The following is a 22,056-nucleotide window of genomic DNA, read 5'->3' as shown; positions in this document are numbered from 1 at the left end:
ACAACATGTAACATAGGGTTAGAATGTGGAGTGTGTGTTCCACAAAGACTACCATAAAATCTTAATGATCGTGTATGGCAGTGTATGTGTTATAGACACACTCACCATATACGTGCATAGGCAAAGAAGCTCTTAACATCGGTCGTGTGGTAGCTCACAAAACTATTAAACACATGAAGTGGCTGGTATTTACTACGGGAGCTGATGGCCCTAATTTCCTGGGAATTCAGTGTCCTCAGGCTCCCTGAGCAATTTTGACTCCAAACTGGGAGGAGGCTGGGTCAGCTGCTGGGTAAGGGACGTGTCTGTTGGTGGGGTAGGAGCTGGATTGGGGGGGGCGGGAAGAGGAGGGGGGGTTCTGTGCTGGGAAGGAGTCCCTGAGCCAACGCTCCTGGGGCTTGAGATGAAGTTTCTCTAAAGCAGCTACTTAAACTTTAATGTGTGCTGTTCTTGTTAAAACACAGGTTCTGGTTCAGAACCTGGGTGGGCCTGGAATTCTGCATTTTGAACACACTCCGGGTAATGTCGCTGTTGCCAGTCCAGGCAATGCTTTGAAACGTGGCCAGGGTCTTCCAGCATTAGAGAGGGAACTTACTTTTCTTAACGTTTCTTTGTAAAGCAAGCCAATTAAGAAAGGGACTGGCCATAAAGAAGCTATAGGACACAAGAGAGGCACCTGGGTGGCTCAGTCGGTTGAGTATTTGACTTGGGCTCAGGTCATGCATGATCTCACGGTTCATGAGTTCGAGCCCCGCATGGGGCTCGCTGCTGTCAGCCTGTCAGAGCAGAACCCGCTTCCAATCCTCTGTCCTCCTCTCTCTGTCCCTCCCCGCTTGCGCTCTCCCCAAAATAACTAAATATTAAAACAAACAAACAAACAAAAGCAGCAGCAGCAGCAGCTACAGGGCACGAGAGAGCCAAACAAATCATGTCTAGACGATGAGCTCGGTGGGGAGGGGGGAGGGGCGGCAAGGACAAGACAACAAACAGGACCCTCCCTGCCTGATAAACAGATTATTAGAGACCGAAGCGGCTTGAAGCTTTAAAGTACATGAGTTTCAGAGAAGTTTGTAAAATTACAACTTCATGCAGCAGGTAGCAAACGTATGGAACTCATTATCCCTAAGCTTTAGCAGGGATTAAAAATATAGTTATGTCAATGCTATAAATAAAGTAGTAAATTACATACTTGCAGTAGGTTACTGAGGGAAGGGAGGGTATTTTGGAACACCTCCCTAACTTTTGAGGTTGACACACATGTGAGCTCTGTGTTCATAGTTTCTAGACCAAAAATAGGGACTTATGATTCACAAAGGATTCCTTCCCCCCCGCCCTTGCTGTCTCTGGGTGGGAGAGATACTGGAAGATGTAGTGTGGAGGCTAGAGGAATAGCAGTTTTAGGACTTTATGATGGTTTCTGAGAATGAAATGCTAAGCGCTTGACGTGAAGGCTGTGCCGGGTAATCCAGGGTCTGTGGGGACTTCCTTTCAGATGCCACATCAGGTCGAGTTCCCTGGCCATCCCGGTACTAGTGGGGTGTGTGGAATGCTGACCTGATGGGCTCTTCTGCACGCTGGGGCTAGGTGGTCCAGAGCTGGACCCCCACGTGCCGACGCTTTGTTTATCCTGTTGTGGTAGCTCCTCCTCATGGATTTTCTGGGGAGTCTCATTGGATGGGACTCGAAATATCCTGGTCGTTGCGTTTACTGAATTCACTCACTTATCCCACCATTATTTGTGAATTCCGACCTGCCTAACACTGGGGAAATCAAAAAGGAACAAAATACTACCTCTGTCTGCTCATGAAGCTTGCAGTGAAGTTGGGGGGGGGGGAACGGGCAGTGAAGTTTGTAATTTTTTTTAGGTGTCTTTTTGATAACGTATTAAGGAAACCTTGTGAAGGATAGTTTACAAGTACACACACCCGGGGCGTTCTGAGATGGGGTGGCACGCGGGAGTTGTCTCGGATGAAATGACTTTCAAGTTGAAAGTGAGGGTGAGTGGGAGTTAGCTTGACGAAGAGTAAAAGGAAGAACATTCTGGGGGCACGCAAAGGCTCTAAAGCAGCAAGGGGCTTGAAGGCTGGTGTCAACAGGTGTCATGACTGGGGATAAGAGCACTGTCGGCTGACATTGGAGACCGTTCACAGAGAGCCTACTGAGCCACAGTGGGTTCAGGTCTCCTCCTATACCCATTAGAAATTTGGCAAAAGATTCTGAGAGGGAGTGTGCCTTCATTTGCTCTAGAGCTCAGGCTATCCCAACCCTCCACCCTGAGAGGGAGACATGATGCTGAGGCTTGGGTTTGCATCCGGCGAGCTCAGATGCCCAGTGGCACAGAGCCATGGGCATGGGCTACTTCAGCCCCCCAACCAGGATGGACGCTAAGGGCCCTGTGTCACTGCCCCGTGTGTGAGGCGCAGGTTGACTTCGTGACAGAGAAGAGGGGTGGCATGAACATGGAGAACGCATGGGAGAGAAGAGCTGTGAGCGTCCGTCATTCATCCTCTGGCATGGAGGAGGGGTGAGTCCCACGCACAACACTCAGGCACTTGTCATTGATTATGTTCCGGGCTTACAACACCTTCTTCCGGGAGTAACAAGCAGAGTGCTCTAACGACCTCAAAAACCGTTTCATATTCCAAATTCTGTCACCTTCCTGCAGTATTCCTTCAGGTTTGGGGGATAATTTAGATGATTATCTGCTAAAAGGATCGGCCTCTTAGTGGTAAGCTAGTAGATGAAGGTGGAAAAACATTTGTTGTTTTATGGCTCATCAGGATGCATAGAAAAATCACTTGCTCTTGTCTCTTTTTTAAAAAGAGCTAAATTTAGTTTGAAGGAAATGAATTCACATTATTTTCATTTGCCTTAGCCTTCATGGTCTCATTTATCTATAATCTCTTAGCCTCTAGGTGTGGGGCTGATTTTAGTTACTGCCCTGCCTTAAAAACCAGGCAGGAACGAGAAGGGGTCAAGTGTCAACCAGGAAAGGGAAATTTTTTTTCGTATTAGCTTGTAGACCTCTTGATAAATTTTCTGGCGATCTGCTTGCAGTCTGGAAAATACAGAGATGGAGCTTAGAAGTCTGTTGTACAGTTTTTAGCCAAATAATTCACTATTCTTGTGTCCATTTTAGCATAAACATTTTTCAAAAAGAAATTCTTATGCTGTTCTGGCATCCCTTCTACCTACCCACCTCCCAAAAAGATGTGTCAAAGTTGGAGTCCAACAAAGGAAAGATGAAATTCAGTATTTGCACCCTCAGGAAGGCATACATCAGATCAGCGAGACTGAATTGTCTGAGACTATAAAGTCAATATAACTCAGGACTTGGTTTTAATTCTACCCCAGAGTTATCCAGATTGGCTCGCTTTCCGAGCATCTCAAAGCAAGTTGGGAAGAAGCCGGGGCATGGTCTCATGCTACTTATTTTGATGTGAGGTTTCCCCGTCTTCTCCAGGTACTGTCTGGGACTTGGAGATGAAGGAGAAAATACGTAGTGAGATTGGCTTGTAACATGCATGGGGACCCAGAGTTCTCAGGCCTGAGCTGTGAGACCTCAGCCGAAGAGTGAAAGCATAAAGACATAGACGTTCGGGAGCTCAGAAGAGAAGAAGCGCCTGTGATACTGAGAAACTGTGTTAGAGAATGATCTTCTGCTTCATTATCAGCGATAACAATAATTAAAGGGTTCTGGAACCTCAGTGGTCACCACTGCACTGTTTAATAGTAATTATTGGGCAATTACATATTATTATATGAGAGATATATAATTATATAATTGTTATTATTAAGTATGATGTTGACCATTGTGGTTCCAACCCCTCCTTCGTTTGTGGGGCCTCTTTGGGGATGGTAATTGAGATAATAGGGATAAAGTCGAGAAGAGGGAAAGTAACTGGGTGAAGACATGTTTGCCCGGCTCGGCTAGAGCAGGGGACGGGGAGACGGGACCTAACAAATCAGCGGCACCCGCACTGAGAGTTGTTAGGTTGGCCTCTCTGACTGACCTGTGGGACGATTGTGCTCCAAGAATTTCTGGCGCAGAGCGTTCTGGCTTTGTTTCTCCCGCTGTCTTTGCGGAGCGCCTGGCTGTGGGATCTCACGGAAACACAGAACACATTTGTGTGGTGCCCTACCTTGGCCTTCAGGCTGTCAGGTGCCTAGGGAGAACGGGATGTGGGCAAGGGAGATGGGGACGGAAAAGAGGTGGATTCGGAACCAAGGGCAGCTCCGTGTGGCCCGGAGGGAGTTTCCTAAGCGTGTTGCCCTGTGTTATTTTATTGATCCTCCCACCAACCCTCGGAGAGGACCACGTGTTCTGATGGATGGAGCCTGGATCTGGAGTCTGAAAGACTGGATGGAACCCAGCCCAAGTGCGAACTCCCTTGTGCCGCGTGGTGACGGTGCCCCTGGGTCTGTTTCCCTGCTGTGTCAAGTGGAGATAACAATGTCCTCTCTGCCAGGTGGTTGGAGGGACTGAGAGACCATGAGCACGGCAGCCACAGCAGCTGTGGCCTGCGAGGGGAAGCCGGTGGTGGCTGTGGGCAGGAGTGGTAGTGGACATTATCCGCCCGGGAGGCCATTTCATACTCAACAATGACTGTGAGAGTTGCCCCGCACGCCACAGCTGGTAAATGGCAGAACTCAGGTCTTCTCAGTTTCTGTGCTCATCTCGTTACCCTAAGAGACTCGGGTGACCCTCCGCTTGCCCCTCTCCTGCGGAAGGGGCCCTCAGGCAGCTCAGAGGAGACGTCCGAACTGTCAGCGCCGGTCTCTGTTTAGTGCGGCAAGAGGCACCCCCGGGCATGTCTGCTCTGTCACCGGCATCGCCCAGGGTGCAGGGAGGGAGCTGCCGGGCAATACGTGGCAAGCCTTCCACGGGCAGTGAGACCAGTCAGAGAATAGGGCGGGCTTTGTGAAGAGGCAGGAACACTGCCTGCCCAAGGAAGTGCCCTCTCTGGAGGAGTAGATGATTCCCGAAGGGAAAGGTACAATAGTTTTCACAATGGAGATAATCCCCAAATCGACCCTAAACAGTGTAATTCCTTAGCCACAAGCACATTTGCAAACACTCGGTAGGAAAATGAACCAAAGATGCACACACTGAGGGTGAGAAGAGCCATCTCGGTAGGAGCAGGACCCGGTCCCCCTCTGGGGTTTATTTTAACTACATTCTTCCTAGAGGGAGTCAGGTGGAGAGAAAGCCATTCAAGATTAGACTGAGTACAGAAAAATAAAGGAAACCAAGCTCATAAAATTGAGTCTTTAAAAGTAAATATTGAGTTTCTCTGGTTTTTTTTTTTCCCTAAAAGCTCAAGATTATTCTCAAACATCAACTTGCTTTCTCTTTCTCTCTCCCTCCCTCCCTTCCTTCCTTGAATAGGAAAAAAAAAAATGTAGAAGGCATAACTCGTCTAAGTGCGGGCAAAGTTTCATCTTGAAATGAGGATCTTAAAATATGACTTTCATTTCCTCCAATTAGTGATTCTATCCCTGAACTTTGTGATGAACAAAACTTTTGTCTTATTTTTTGAAGACTTTTATTTTTTTGGTCTAATATGGGTTCAATTTTTCACTCACCTTAGAATCAGAACACCAATGTCCAGTTTCTGGATTTTACGGTAAATAATAACAGAAGTTTGGTATGAGGAGGAGGTAAATTTAGTACTAAAAAGAATAACTGGGGGCGCCTGGGTGGCGCAGTCGGTTAAGCGTCCGACTTCAGCCAGGTCACGATCTCGCGGTCCGTGAGTTCGAGCCCCGCGTCGGGCTCTGGGCTGATGGCTCAGAGCCTGGAGCCTGTTTCCGATTCTGTGTCTCCCTCTCTCTCTGCCCCTCCCCCGTTCATGCTCTGTCTCTCTCTGTCCCAAAAATAAATAAATGTTGAAAAAAAAAACCTTTAAAAAAAAAAAAAAAAAGAATAACTGGCCTGGGATTAGGGGAGCTGAAGGGTAGAGTGTTCATTTTGGATGGGTCAGTTCAGCCAGAAGCGATTAGGGCTGGGTATTTTTTTTTTTTTTTAAATTTTTTTTCAACGTTTATTTATTTTGGGGACAGAGAAAGACAGAGCATGAATGGGGGAGGGGCAGAGAGAGGGAGACACAGAATCAGAAACAGGCTCCAGGCTCTGAGCCATCAGCCCAGAGCCTGACGCGGGGCTCGAACTCACAGACCGCGAGATCGTGACCTGGCTGAAGTCGGACGCTTAACCGACTGCGCCACCCAGGCGCCCCAGGGCTGGGTATTTTTAAGTAGTATTTGACATCGAGAAGTTTGGGCCACTCTGGGTGGCTTTGGGTATGCTGAGTGAGAAGCAGGAGTCACCTTTGAAGAAACCTCCAATAGCAGGAAGGGATTCTTCTTCCCAAGTGAGTGTCTGAGACTTAGTTTGTCACTTGCTGTAATTCATGGATGAGCCAGAGAAGGATGCATTTTACTGGTCAATGGCCTACAGTTTCACTAACTGTTAGAGGTACGGCTGCAATGGCCTTGGACCAAGACTTGTAAGATTGGGTTCTGACCTTGACCTATGATTAGAGTGACAATATATTTTGTCATTCAAATCAGAATATTTTTGAGAGTGCTTTGGGGGATACTTTTGAATTATTTTTTTAAGTTTATTTACTTTGAGAGAGAGAGAGAGAGAGAGAGAAGGGAGAGAATCCTAAGCAGGCTCCACACTGTCAGTGCAGAGCCCAACGCAGGGCTCTATCTCTCACAACTGTAAGATCATGACCTGAGCTGAAACCAAGAGTCGGACACTTTAATGACGGAGCCACCCAGGTGCCCCAAATTAAATGAATTATATTTAAAAAGGAGCCTTATATATTAAGGAACACTCCTTAATAGTGCTAAACCCTGCAAACAAGCTCTAAGCGTTCCAGTTTTTGATTACCAATAAATTGCTTCATTGTTATTTTCCTAACCCTTATAAGCTGGGGAGCCAAGTCCATTACTGGATTTATCTTTTGGTGCAGGGAAGGGCGATGTCTGCCCAATGCTGGAGGTTGCACAGCGTCTTCATGTTCTTCTCTTGGTCAGAGAGTAAGGAAAAGAAATTTTCTTACTAGTGTTTTGAGACACTCCTAACCACAGTCACAAGAATTAGCATCAGAAAGCCAAGGAATGGCATCCAGTTTGAGGTTTTCGTGTGGTTTTTAAAACGTTTAGAAAATGACTAGATCTCCAAGCTCGTCTGTCCCTGCTTATAACTATTTTGGTGGTCTCTAAGTGGCAATAATTGAAATATTATTGCTTTTGTGCCATATAATTTCCCCATAACACAACGCCTAAATATGTTCCTCTCAGCTCCATTGGGTGAAATTTCCTGCAAGTGTGGGCTATGGCAATCTCTGTGTTGTGAACACATAGAATTGGAGAAAGGTTTCTCTTTAAAGTATCCCTGGATTCCAGCACCTGATAAGCTCACTGCTGCAAACACTGATCTTGACTCAGAGAGAGAAGCTGGGTATTTAAGGTCAAACTTACACACACACACACACACACACACACACACATTTATTTATTTATTTATTTATTTATTTGTGTGTGTGTGTGTGTGTGTGTGTGTGTGTGTGTAGATTTGTTATAATTACATGGTTAGAAACACAGTGTGCTTGGAGCCAAATGTGGATTAATGTTAATTTTAGGGTAAACAGAGGGAGAGAAAGACAGGAAAAGCCAGTGGACTCCAAAGCTAAAAATATTCTTGAGTTGAGACTCAGCATCTATGGGTGCACAACCCGATAATTACTTCTGAACAGTGATTACTTCTTGTTATATAATTAACCTTGAGGTTCATCTGGACTGTTAGAGCTTTTCTCCTGGAAGGCACCAATCGCTGTGATTCACAGACCACTGAACTAAATCCAGAAATGCCCGCACACCAAGTGACTCCACGCTGCTCTTTCAGAACAAGTGTCTTCTCTTCTGGAATACAGGAGGGATATTGTTCATTAGAGACTAAATCTGCTGGGAAGGTAATAACCATTTGTCTTGCTGAGGGTGATGTGATTTGGAAAGGAGACACAGAGAAACTTCCAGCTTAGTTTAATGAAGGCCAGTTGAAGAGCCTTCCCATCCTAAAGCTCTTTTCTCTGTTTCATTTGGGAAAGCCTAGAAAAGAAAACGTTAGCAGCCCTTCAGCATTCTGGCACTGATTACTACAAGCTGTATCCAAAATAAAGAGAAAGTGAGAGACCCAGGGAGACAGAAGAAGGATCTGAAAGTCTGTGAATGTGGAATGAAATTGAATACTTTAAACTAGAACCGGGTTGCAATTAAATGAAAGTGGGGGGTGGGGAGGAGGGGAGAACACTGTGCTGGCTTCTCTTTTAGACATTCCCTGACCATTGGAGAGACCGGCATCAATTCTAGTCAATGGATTTAATTCATTTTCTAAAGCAGAAATTGTTGGTTGCTTACCAACAGCGATTCTCCCTTTCACCCTTATTAGCAGAAGCTTGGTTTTATTTGGATAACCCACCTGCCCAACCACGGCCAAATGTTTCAGGAAATCGGTCCCGGTCATCCCATGTTCTATGCAGGCGAGAGCATGTGGTGCAGTTTTGCCCAGTGAGATGGGAAAGGATGTCTGCTGGGAGGTGATAGTGCCTGGCAAAGATTTGTTTTGCTTATAAATTGAGACCACCAGGAAGAGGTGGGCACCTCCAGCTTCTGCTGGTTGTAGGTGCTTACATATGGTGCTAGTGACTGCCATCTTGTTTCCATGAAATGAGTTAGCATGAATACCAGCCAACCTGTTGAGGAGGGTGGAGCTGAAAGACAGGAGGACCTTTGGCTACGGATGACCTCAAGGAGCCCATGAATTAACTCACGTTGGAACTGCCCTGAGTTGGAACTTCTTAGCGTGTGAATACCTCCCGGGTTGTTTGTGGCAATTGAGTCAGGGGTATTTCATCCTGGCAGATGGAAATATCTCAACTGATATGGTACTTTATTAGGAGAGTCACATATCTCTTCTAACAAATCCATTTCTTTGCCCACATGAGTAGCCTCAAATCCTTAGGAGCGGCCTTCTGAGCCCCACGTTGGGCCATGCTCAAGATCAGTAATAACAACCATAATAATAAACTCACACTTGTTTAGGCTATGCATTTTCCAAAGTACTTTGACGTGGATCCTTACTTACGGGGCAGGTAAGATGAATGTTATTATCCCTGTTGTTAAGGTGAGAAAACAAACACAAGGAGGTGGAATGATTTACCGGACCCATCTGACGACACATTGATGATAGAGCTAAGATTTAAAAACAAAAAACAGAAAACAAAAACCTAAGTCTCCCAAAGAGAAATGTTCTGATAGTGAGAAAGAGTAAATGTAGAAAAGGATTAATAAGCATGGCCTTTGGAGACCACTTTTGGAGGCCAAACTGTGTTTAAATTCCCACTCTGGAGAGAGCCAAAGCATAAGAGACTCTTAAAACCTGAGAACAAACTGAGGGTTGATGGGGGGGTGGGAGGGAGGGGAGGCGGGGTGATGGGCATTGAAGAGGGCATCTTTTGGGATGAGCACTGGATGTTGTATGGAAACCAATTTGACAATAAATTTCATATAATAAAAGAGATAAAAAAAAATTCCCATTCTACTTCTTGTTGATATTGTGGACTTAGACAAGTGACTTCAATCTCTCTCTCTGATCTTTAACTTCCCCATCTGTGAAATTCTAATGATAAAGCCCAGATCACCAGGACATTTCAAGAAATTAATTTAAAAATGTATTTAAAGTACCGAAACCACTGCTTGGCACATTACAGATACTCCTCTCCCGAACACTTCCTCTCCCGAGAACTTGTGGTTACTCCTTCCTTGCTGCTTTTTAAAGATGAAATGGGCAGCTACGGGTCCCCTATAAGGCACAGGACTAGATAGAACTAGTCATTTCTAAAAAGCCTCCAAAATTAAAAGAGTCTATGGCAAGAAAGAAAGAAAAAATAAATAAAACAGAAAATTAAAATCAGAAGTGTTTCTGGCCAGTTGCTGACGGTGAAAGGTTTAAAACAGGATGCCACGTAATGGAGACAGGGCTGGGAAATTTGTGTGGGAATGAAGAGAACACCACAAAAACAGGCCAGGAAGGAGCTGGCAATATACAAGTATGGAAGAAAAAAAGCCAGGGTCTGTAGTGGTACGCAAGCTAAACATTAAGCCAGCTGTGTTTTGCTCTTATTAAGAAAAAGGCAATTATAGCACTGGAATTCATATAAGCATTCACCATGAGGGAACTTTAAGCTGACCAGCTCACAGCCCGACCCAGGGGCTCGAACTCCCGGACCGCGAGATCGTGACCTGGCTGAAGTCGGACGCTTAACCGACTGCGCCACCCAGGCGCCCCAGCTGATTTCTGATGATATTAACGATGTAAGTTTTAAGTGCTTTCTGGACATTTAGGTCGAACATTATAAAAATCTTTGTGACACTAAATATTAGAGAACCTTCAATATGAATGATAGTACCTGCATCTTCTTTTACGAACTTTTTAGAGAAGACTGTAGAAATGCTGTGAAGTTTAGTTTATTCCCTCTTTATTTAAGCCCTCAAAGAAACTAGGCCAAATAAAAGGAAACCCATACTAAAACTCATAGAGGTAGGTAATCAGGTTCTGGGTTTGTGTCCCTGTTTTGCCACTTACTGACTCTGTAAATTTGGGCAAGATCATTATCCTCTCTGAGACTCAGATCCCTTAACTGTAATTTGGGGTAGTAATACTTCATAGGATCATGGGGATTAAATGCGATAATGCCTGTCAGCATTTGCACAATACTTAGAACATGGGAAAAGATGAAAAGCCCAGATATTTGCACTTTGGAAAAAGTCAATAAATATTCTATTATTATTGAGTATGTAGAGAGTGTCAATTTGTTCATTTCAGGAGGTGCTCTAGAATTTCCTTAGTCTCGGAGCCTTCTGTTCATCCCCTGAGGTGCCTCTGTTCTTGACTCTAGCGGCTGTGTTGGCCTACTGCCCTGCTGTGGCCAAACTCCCTTCCCAGGGTAATTTGGACTCCCTCCCACCTGCAGCCCCATCTGAAAGGGGTGACAGGGTGGCTGCTCTTGTAACGTGTGTGTCAGCTCTGTTCTGACCACAGAGTGGAAGAGTGCCTTGCTTCTGTATATCTCTTCCTCCTAGTTTCTGTTGGAGGCATTTCAACTAAGAGACACAAGAGGCCAGGACTCAACTGGTGGTAGTCTCCGAAGTTGAAAGGCCATCTAGACTTGGTGGCTAGGGCTTCCATTTCAGGACTGGCCAGGCGAGTGGTCAGTGGGCACTGAGCGGGCCTGCAGAGAGGGGACGTCAATCAGAAGTGAGAGACGATGTGGCCTCAGGGAAGCAGAGAGCTCTCTGCCCGATGACCTCCCAGTTGGCCCAAAGCCTAGCTGTGCTGCTTGCCGGTTTTCTGTAATAAACCCTCTTGTGATTTGAACTGCTTAGTTCCTTGAAACCACATGACCCTCACCCTGGACACTGGCCCACAGTCTCCTCTGTCAGGCTTGAGAAGCCACTCAGTAAACGTTGATGACAATGGCAGTGAAGATCACAAGGCAGGTGGCGGCGGGGGGGGGGGGGGTTGTGCACGAACAATCGCTTTAGATTCTGAGTTCTGAGATCCTGCTGTGCTCCCGAGATTTTTATTCCTGCCCTGTCTTAGCCCTTGGCCGAGATAAGACACCCACAGTAAGCTCCTTGTTTCCTGGGATGGCAGGTGTAACTTCAGATCCGCTTTCTACTGAAGTCCCCATCTTACCCTTCCGTCCTTTTCTTCTTTGTTGAATGTCTGTGATCAGACATTAAACTCAGACCCTGGGTCCTTCAGTTTAATAATTTTGGGGTTAATAATTCTAGTCACTTAGCATAATTAAACTACCTTTTATACCTACAAATGTGGAATTGCATCTTTTAAGGAAATTGAGTCCCAAAGTCAGTTAGAGGAGGCAGAGATCAAGGATGCTCAAACTCACTATGGAAAACACCCTATGGCATCTGAAAGTAGATTGCAGTATATGTGGTTTGCACACATAAAGCTGCGCAGTAATACTCTTGTATAAATATTTAATAATACATGCAGTAATGTGGAGGGAATGATAAAGAGTTCATACTAAATCGATCTCCTGCTTCCCTCTTCCCGGCCTCCATGTCTCTGTCTCTCTCTTTTTTCTTTTTTTGCTGAGCGCCCATAGTTTCATGCATATAAGTTAGACGCGCCCATAAGGCACTTGGCTGTGCTGGACGCCCGCAGGAGTTCCCGACCTCAGGGGTTTCCAGTCCGGGAGAAGGCGCTTGTCGTCTCAGGTCTGTGCAGGGAAGGTGCCAGCAGGCCCTCCCTCTTCCCACACTTGCTTCACAGACACTTCTGCAGCCCCGCAGGCAAATAGGCTCATCTGAGACCTAATCAGGAAACTAAAAGGGAAAATGAGGAGCTGGGAAAGATGCTAAAATCGTCAATTATCCACCTGGGACACCCACTCTTGGTTTCCTTGGCAAAAGCAGCTTATGAAAAAGGGATGCGGGGGAGGGGGGGATGTGAGCGGAAGAGGCAATTCGGGGCCCTCAACCTGGGATCATTTTACCTGCAGCCTTGAGCTCCGAAGGGCGGGGTGTTAAACGGAGGCAGCTGGGACCTCTACTTTTCACCAAGCTCGTGGAGCTACGTATCAGAAACTGGCAATCCCTCTGAAAACTTCAGATTGCCCTTCAGATATCAGTAATGACATCCCCAGGAATGGGAATGATCTTGTTCCCACGGAGCCCAGGATGTCTGACTGTCTGCATGTGCCTTTCAGTTCTGCATTTGGCATGGCTGACTTTTTAAATAAAAATCACCTAGCATGGTTTACCATATGTCTGATGAAATGCTGTAAAAATGAAACGCAGATCTGCGCCATTCACTCTTGAGCAAATACATATGTTGTCACATCTCAGAGCTATTTATTTCTCCTTATTTTAAGTGTGCCCGGTGCCACCCGTCCAGATGCACATCGATTGCACGAGGAAAAATGGGGAATAATTTCTCAATTATTTGAACATGTACATTTTATTGGTCACGTGGAACACATACAGTGTCTTGGGTAATAAAATTTAAAAAATGCAATGTATTTTTAATAAAAGGTTTTGGATGATGAAATGACAAATAATGAAAAAATAAAAGGCAATCATATGGGGGCGCCTGGGTGGCTCAGTCTTTTGAGGTCCGACTTCGGCTCAGGTCACGATCTCAAGGTTCATGGGTTCAAGCCCCGCGTCGGGCTCTGGGCTGACAGCTCGGAGCCTGGAGCCTGCTTCGGATTCTCTGTCTCCCTCTCTGTCTGCTCCTCCCCTGCTCATGCTCTGTCTCTCTCTGTCTCAAAAATAAAAATAAACATTAAAAAAAAATTTTTTTAAATGCAATAATATGATAAAAACTTCAGGAGAAAATAGGCCAAACACGTACCTCCTATGGGAGCAGAAACCTTGACTCACGGGTTTGGAGATGCCATCTGAGTCCTACTCAGGTTTGGTTGTGCCCTGTGTCACTGGATAAACCATATCAGTGTTCGATGACTCATTTTCCTGACTCTCCAGGGAGACTAATTCTACCCAGGTCACACCCCCTTGACACAGGATGGTCCGAGGTGTGAGAGAGATAAGTGGTTAATAGTAAACCAGAGATCGGAGAGACGGTCTTAGACCTGTGGGGTTTCCTGCGTCTTTTGAAGCCTGACAATGGGCTTTATTGAAATAAAAATCAACTCTTAGTTACTTGCGAGAGAATCACAGCGAAGCTGCCCGCCCTACCACCCCGAGCCTGTCGTCCGCGGCGGCACGGGCCGGAGTAAGGCCGGGAAGTGCTCTGTGATCGTGGAGGGAGGGCCTCCTCCGTCCTGAGGAAATGGGTGTGGGCAGGAGGCCGGGACCATATAACATTGCTGCCCCCTCAAGGGAGACGGGGAGCCGGTCTCTGCTCGCGCTGAAGCGTGTGTGGCTGTCGCTGCCACTGCTGTCCTGGTCTCTTGTAGCAGCTTTTTAACATTCTGGCTTCCTGGGTGGCCTGGCAGCGTCCCTGGAGAGGCTAGGCTCTCCGTGTCCCCTGAGGCCATGCGGCTCTCTGTGACAAAGAAGAGGTCACTCCACACTGCCAGTGTCACACAATCAGATGGGCCCAGCGTCCAGGAGAACAGCGACCCTGCGGCTGGCCCCAGTACGGCCCTGACTTGTCAAGCAACTTTTTCCTCGGAGAAAGAGAGAGCCGACTCATCCCATGCGCAGAGCCTGGCTCCAGTTGTCCGGTTCATTGGCTCTCACGCAGCACATGCCCGGTTCTCCCCAGAAATGATGGCGCATTCAAACTACCGAACCGCCTTGTCCATACGACAACCAGCTCACTCCCCTTCCCAGCTGCAGGAACCCTAGGATGTCAGATGACAAGTCTGAAGAATCGGTGAATTGCATGCTCTCATTTCGCAGAGGAGTCGTGAGCCAGGCTGAGGACTTGCCTACGGGCAGTCTGCAAGCCGGTCTACCCCTTGCTTCTGCCCGGTAGGGTTGGTGGGGGCAGGGGGGTAGCCGAGAGAGGTAAAAACCTCCGCTTCTTGAGTCTTGGCTCGGGGACCTGGTGCAATGCCCCCTACCTCTCTGCAGAGCAGAGAAGCCCTGGGCATTCCTGCCCGAAGGCCATGCCCAAATCTCTGTCTAGCTGTCTCTTCCTTTCACTAGGCCCCCCTGCCTCTGTGAACACGAGGACCTGTGTATTAGTTAGGCAGGCCTGCTATAACAAAGTACCACAGGCTGGGTGCTTAAACAGTGAAAATGGATTTTGTCACAGTCCTGGAGGCCCAGGAGTGCCAAATCAAGGTGCTGGCAGGTGTGGTTTCTTCTGAGGTCCCCCCTGCCCACACTCGGCTTGTGGGTGACCTTCTTCTCCCCATGTGCTCACGCGGCCTTCCCTGGGCGCTAATCTCTTCTTGTAAGGACACAGATCAGACTGCGTCAGGGCCCCCCTCCGAAAGGCCCCATTTTAACTTAATCATCACTTTAAAGGCCCCATGTCCAAATTTAGTCACAGTCTGAGGTACTGAGACTAGGGCTTCAACATGTGAATTTTGAGGGGAACACAATTCAGCCCCCTCCCACCTGCCCCAAAGACACTGGGCTTCCATACTCTGGGGAGGTCACCGGGGATGCTGGAGACATGAGGAGACCCTCGGCCTCTCTAGTGAGGCTGGGCAGGAGCCCTCCTGCGATAGGATGTCCCCACCTGACCTCCCTCCCTGTCTGCTCCTCCGGAAGGGAGCTCTGGTCAGGAACGGGGGGCTCATCTCACCATTTCCAGCAATGCGGACTGAATCCCCCAATTCCCCACAGCCATCCCCCTCCTCCTGTGGCGGAACCCACACGCGTGAATGTTCAAAATCAGTGAATCCCATTCCTCTTCGTCTTGGTGGCTCCTAGCTGCTGGCACAGCTGCTCCTTGCTGGGGCTTCTGTGGGTGGCAGCCGTCGGGCAATGCCTCACCTTGTAAGAGTAGTAACTGCCCTTTATCGAGGGCCTGGCGTGTGCCGGGTCAGCTAAGGACTAGGAACTTAACGTGAATATTTAATAGAGTCCCACAAGAATCCGATGAGGTCACTATGGTCCCTCTCATGTGACGGGTCGGGGAGGAGGTTCTAGGAAGTGAAGGCGACGTAGCTGGGAAACAGAGGGATCCACCCCTGAACCCAGGTCTCTGTGACTTCCTGAACTTGACTCTACACTGTCTCCCTAGCTAAGCTGACCAGCTTCTCTCTTCAAGTATTGTGTATTCCGTGGAACTTGCTCTCACCACCTGGAATAGTTCTCAGGTTCCAACGTCAGTATCACACTTTCAGTATCACCTCCTGAAGACAGAGCTCAGCGCCGTATAAAGAACAGGGGGTGGCCTTTGGAGTCGGGGTTGGGTTCAAATACTGGCCACGGCGTTGACTATCCACGTGACCCTGGCTAAGTTACTTAACATGAGTAAGCTTCAGTTTCCTTGTTTGTGAAAGGAGATAACCCTCTACTCCACAGGGATGAAATTAGATAAGATATGCCAAGCCACTTGCACTCTGTCTGGCATGCGGTAGGCACACTGAAAAGGTTGTTCTGGATTAAAGGGAACTCAAGGAATGCACAGTTAAGTGTTTGGGATCCTTGATTGATCTTGGATCAAAAACAAAAATGAATAAAATTTTATTGTGTTAAATTAGTAATATATATTAATAAGGCGTGTATGTATGTATATATACATATACAAAGTCCATATGCAAATGCCTCCAATTGCGTGTACCTATACGTCATGCATATGTGTGTATATATATGCACACACCAATGCATATACACAAATATATAGTGTATAAATACACAAATATATGTGACATATTATATATTAATGTGACATTATGTATATGTATATTTGTGTACATATAAACACACACACGTTATTGGGACAATGGGAGGAATTTGAGCGTGGACTTTATATAAGCTAATGGAATGGCGTTAATGGTACATTTCCTGAGTGTGGTCATGGTGTTGTGGCTACATAGGAGAATGCCCTTGTTCCTAGGAGGTACACGCGGAAGTATTTAGGGATGAAATGTCTCAACATCTGCCACGAACTCTCAAATGGTTCCTCAAACAGATGAACACACACGTGTGCTTCTGTGCGCACGCGTGCACATGTATGTGATGTGACAAAATGAATATCTGTTGTATTATTATGGCAACTTTGCCGCAGGCCTGACATTTTTCAAAATACACAGCTGTGGGGCACGGGAGCTGCTCGCAAAGGGTAAGGCACAAGCCTATGGAACAGCACGGTGGGACGTGGGAGCTCACTTTGATTTTTGTCCTGTGCCCTGTCGTGGCCGGAGGACCGCCTCTGTCTGGGCCAGGGGAAACTGCCTCTTTTAGCATAGGGGTCAGCTCCCCAGGTTCCCCAGAGCGCTGGCCACCACCTGCATCCCAATGCTGAGCCCACCTGCCCTCCTAGTTGTGTCCTCACCCAGCATTTTAGAGATTTGCAGGAGCCCACATTTGGGATTGCCAGATTTAGAAAAGAAAAATACAGGGGCGCCTGGGTGGCGCAGTCGGTTAAGCGTCCGACTTCAGCCAGGTCACGATCTCACGGTCCGTGAGTTTGAGCCCCGCGTCAGGCTCTGGGCTGATGGCTCAGAGCCTGGAGCCTGCTTCCGATTCTGTGTCTCCCTCTCTCTCTGCCCCTCCCCCGTTCATGCTCTGTCTCTCTCTGTCCCAAAAATAAATAAAAACGTTGAAAAAAAAAATTAAAAAAAAAAAAAAAGAAAAGAAAAATACAAAATGCCCAGTTAAATCAGAACGTAAATAACGAACGTATTTTTTTTTTAGTGTAAGAATGTTTCAAATACTGCATGACACATAACTTGTACTAAAGAAAGGTATTTGTTGGTCATTCAAATTGAACGAGGCATTCTGTATTTTATCCGGCTGCCCTACTCCTGCCCCCAAACCCATCTTACCCACATGCCCACAACCAGAGGTCATGGTCGTCTATGAGGACTGGAATCTTAAGAACACAGCAGAAAGAGTTCCCAGTCCCCTAGCAAGATTTGCAAACTGCCACAGTGACCCTGGGCGTTCTGCTCTGGGACTTAAAAGCAGGAACAGAAGAGGCAGATGGTTGGGGTGGGGCAGGGGGAGGACAGACCGTGGGCTGCAGGGAGGGAGTCTGGAGCCGCTGGCTTGGGTTTGAATCCTGGCCTTACCGCCTCCTGTCTGGGTACATCTGGACAATAAATGATCTCATCTGTCTCAGCTTCCTCATCTGGAAGATACAAATAACAATAATGCTCCTCCTCCCAGCTGGTTGCGAGGATTAACTGAGCTAATATTCGCAAAGCACTCAGGCCACTGCCCAGTATGGAGTCAGTCCTGTGTATGTCTTTGATAACTAAATAATGCACCTGTGGAGCGGGGCAAGGGTCGCTGTGCGGTAAACCTAGTGGCCGGAGACCCTGAGGGGCTGCTCCTGGGTTGTTTGATGCCACGAGCAATGTGCTCCATCCACGAGGTTCACGCCTCGCTGGGACCTTCCGGTCTGAAGTCAGGAAGGTGCGATGGAGGCAGCTGGCGGTGGGACTGTTCCACAGGCTAAAAGCAGTGGTGCAGAGTGGGTCACCATGGGCTGTGTCGGAAAAAACTTCATGAGCTGTCCCATCACTGGGACATCATTTTATTCATTTACTCTTTGCTGCCTTTTTTCTTCCAGGCAATGCCTCTGTCCCTTTTCCTTAGGTTTCAGTTTTGATTCATGGCTTCCTCTCCTCTGTTTTGATTTCTACCCCTTCACTTTATTCTTGGTTTCAGAAGGAAAAAAAAAATCACTCACATGGTGTCCAGCAATGTCAAGGCTCATGGTTGGGGTAGGTCAGCTGGTGTCTCCAGCCAGCCCCACAGGGAGATGTCGATGGTGGCAAATTGACTTGGGCCAGGGGTTGGCCTAAGTTTGTGTCCTTGACTGGATGGATGTGACGTTCAGGCCTGGGAAGGGGCACCACAGTGATGCACGCTGACAGTCTTCTGGAGAGAATGATGCTTAACACAGAACAGCCATTTTCTTCAAGAACAACGAGAAATGTAACCACCCTCACCCTCCTTATAGGCAAAGTGTACGAGAAGGAGCCTCCAGACGATTCCAGTTCCCGGCCGTGGAGGCAGCCCCGACGTTCAGGTCTTCCCAGCTGATGTCCCGCACCTCATGGAGCAAAGACAAGCTGTCCCTGTTGTGCGCAGTCCAAATACTTGCCCCACACAATCCATGAGCGTGGGGTGCCTGGGTGGTTCAGCCCGTTGAGCATCTGACTTCGGCTCAGGTCATGATCTTACGGTTTGTGAGTTTGAGCCCCGCGTCGGGCTTGCTGCTGTCGGCACAGAGACCCCTTTGGATCCTCTGTCCCCCATTCATGCGCTCTCTCTCCAAAATGAATAAACCTCAAAAAAAAAAAAAAAGAATCCATGAGCATGATAACATAGGTGTTGTTTTAGGCCGTTAAGTTTTGGGTTAGTTTATTTTTTATGGGTTAGTTTACTTATTATGCAGAAAGAGTGACTAAGACACTGTTTCTTATCAGTTGCACCTGTGTTTGCCTGTTAACCTCCTTCTCCTATGCTTCCATTGCTGACCAAGCCGTCTCATTATTGACATATTTGTAACTTTTTTCAAAACTCCTATTACTATAACAATAGAAATCCAAGACATAGGTCACCTAAACAAAACTTCTTTTATTTGTTTGCCCAGACTTGTCATTTAGATCCATGAGTGCTTTCTACCTGCTTACTGTGCGACAGGTTGTAAAGAAATAACGTTCCCTCTTTTGATGCCCTCCAGCAAAGCTGTCTTTTCCATACAGACCAGCCCAGGTTCATGCAAAGGAAAAAATTATTCAATGATGCTTGTTAAAGACTTTACCCGAGGGGTGTTTGCAATGGGTGTGGGGACCACTGAAATGGGTTCTAGTGCTGGGGGAGAGAGATTGGACTCAACTCGGCAAGTGGGAATTTATAGTCAAAGACTGGGCTGGGGGTTGGAGGATGGAAAATTACTAAGAGGGAACATCAGCGGTCAGGGGGGATTCTGGGTAGGCTGACCTAACAGGATTCTTGCTGAAGGCAGGCCAAATGACCAGACGTCACCTGGGGAACGGTGGGCGATGAGGAACACAATCAGATATTGAGGTGATCAGATATTGAGGATGGGGGGGTTCCGGTTAAACTGACTTCTCAGGACTCCTCCTAAAACTGGACAATGCACAGAGGAACACGGAAGCTCAAAAGTCAGACCCAGCTGAAATTACTCAGAGGAGCCTGAGAAGAGACAGTTTGGTCAAGAAGAGAATGTTTGTCATTCATAAGCTACACACACACACACGCACACACACACACACACACACACACACACACACTCACACACACACACTAGAGGTACAATTAAATCTTGCTCTCCTGAGATATATTTTCACTTCAAGGTTGACTTTGAATGCTGTTGATATTGATCCATTGTGTATTAAATACATATTACTTACCTAATTTCCAAGTTAGTGTCAGTGGTGACAAGCAGCCACAGTTACTTTCCACCTGTCCTCCTTTTCTCTTCTTTCTCTTTCCTTTCATTATTACTTTTTCCCCAGGAAAGGTTTGTTGATCATATGGTCTAGGACATGGGGGATTAGCAAAATCCCAAATAGCTAGGTGATTTGAGGTGTGGACTGAGCCCAGTAAAGGATGCATATATTCTAAGAGTCTGGAAGACTAGGGTTCCCCCACAACGCACGTTCTTGCTTCTGGAGTCTTAATTCAGCACCAATCCATTCTGTTTCCTAAGTCAGATTTGAAACTGTGCTTAGGTCCTTGGGTCTACCCATCCTCTCATCTCCTGCTAACTCTTACTGAGGTCTTCTGTCTCTGTTTCTACCTCTTTTCTCGGCCATTGGGGCCTTTCCCTCAGGCACAGAGTCAAGGACAGTCTATGTGAGCACTGCAAAGATGACCTTTCAGAGTTTTTCATTTTATTTCTTTACTGAGAGACTATCTTTCAATTTGTTGAAGGTGGACCAGGAGACCCAGGGCTGGAGTTGGAATGAGACCAATGAGGCAGGGTAGTATAAATGCAGGGCTGGATCTATCCAAAAGTTTGATAATCTGTTTATTGTGGAGTCTTTGCATTGATTTTGCTTTTTTAGAAAACATTACTAAAAAAAAAGACGTTTGTGTCGATTGCTGAGTTTGGGGCACCCCTTAAATTTTGCACCCAAGCCAAGTACTTTAATCGGCCCTCCCCGACAGGACCACAGGCCTCTTTCCTTGTGGGTTTATCCTCCTTCCAGCTCCTGTTTAGGGAGAGGAGGCGCAGACACGCTGCTCTGGCCCTGGCCCGGCCACCCTTGCTAAGCCACCGCTTTTTCCCTTCTTCACTCCTGCTGCCCTGCATCGTCACCTTCCTGTCACTCTCGTGTAGGCCGGCCCCATGAGAACACGGGAACATCTGGTTGATGTCTGCACCTGGAAAGGGCTGAAGCAACCGACTGGCAAAAATCCTGCACGCATGACTCTCAGCATGGACATAGGTAAGTGAAATGACTTTTTGTTCTTGCCACAAAATTATCAGAGCAATCATTTCAACGTTCCTATTCAGACTAGGGTCCAGAAATGGCATTCCACTGTGACTTGCACAAAAGGATGGCATTGGATGCGTCCTTTTTTCAAGCCGGTAACGTGTGCCCCACTTATCCCCTTCCTGAAACTCCTCTGTCTTTGAATGGGAGTGGGAGTCTGAGTTTCAAGGGTGATGGAACGGATGGTCTGTCGGGAGGGACGAGGTTATTTGCTTTCCCGTTCACTGTTTAAAATAAAAGCTGAGGGGCGCCTGGGTGGCTCAGTTGGTTAAGCGTCGACTTCAGCTCAGGTCACGATCTCACAGTCTGTGAGTTCAAGCCCCGCGTCGGGCTCTGTGCTGACAGCTCAGAGCCTGGAGCCTGCTTCGGATTCTGTGTCTCCCTCTCTCTCTGCCCCTTCCCCGCTCATGCTCTGTCTCTCTCTGTCTCAAAAATAAATAAAAACATGAAAAAAATTTTTTTAATTAAAAAAAAAAAAAAACTGAAAGATTTTTAAACATGACAAATTATTCTTTCACCATAATAGTTGTATCAAAACAGCAATATAAAAAATGATGCCCTTCACTTTGCTGATTGTACTTACTATGGTTCATGTGACCTGTAATTTAAATTTAATGAAGTTTCAAAGGAAAAGCTAACAAAATGGCAGATTTCTCTGACATTATGGATATATGCATATATATGGGCCCCTTCCTTCCTGCCTGCCTGCCTTCCTGCCTGCTTTCCTCCTGCCGTCCCCCATTTCCCTCTTTTCTCCCCCACCCCAGTTTTAAATATTGAAAGTCCTTTGGTGGGGCACCTGGGTGGCTCAGTTGGTTAAGCATCTGACTTCAGTTCAGGTCATGATCTCACAGTTTGTGGGTTCAGGTCCCGCATCGGGCTCTGTGCTGTC

General features: G+C 47.0%; 1 long non-coding RNA gene across 1 annotated transcript in view; it reads left to right on the top strand.

Moving 5' to 3' along the window:
- The window catches only part of LOC122481787, a 132,974-nt gene that overhangs the window by 91,899 nt on the left and 19,019 nt on the right, over positions 1–22,056 (top strand). Inside the window, exon 2 of the long non-coding RNA XR_006296937.1 lies at positions 21,008–21,116. This is a non-coding gene — a long non-coding RNA (uncharacterized LOC122481787). The remainder of the gene's footprint in view (positions 1–21,007; positions 21,117–22,056) is intronic.

Source organism: Prionailurus bengalensis, chromosome A1 (assembly GCF_016509475.1).
Source record: "Prionailurus bengalensis isolate Pbe53 chromosome A1, Fcat_Pben_1.1_paternal_pri, whole genome shotgun sequence".
Lineage (NCBI taxonomy): Eukaryota > Metazoa > Chordata > Mammalia > Carnivora > Felidae > Prionailurus > Prionailurus bengalensis.
This window is presented reverse-complemented; position numbering and strand designations above follow the sequence as displayed.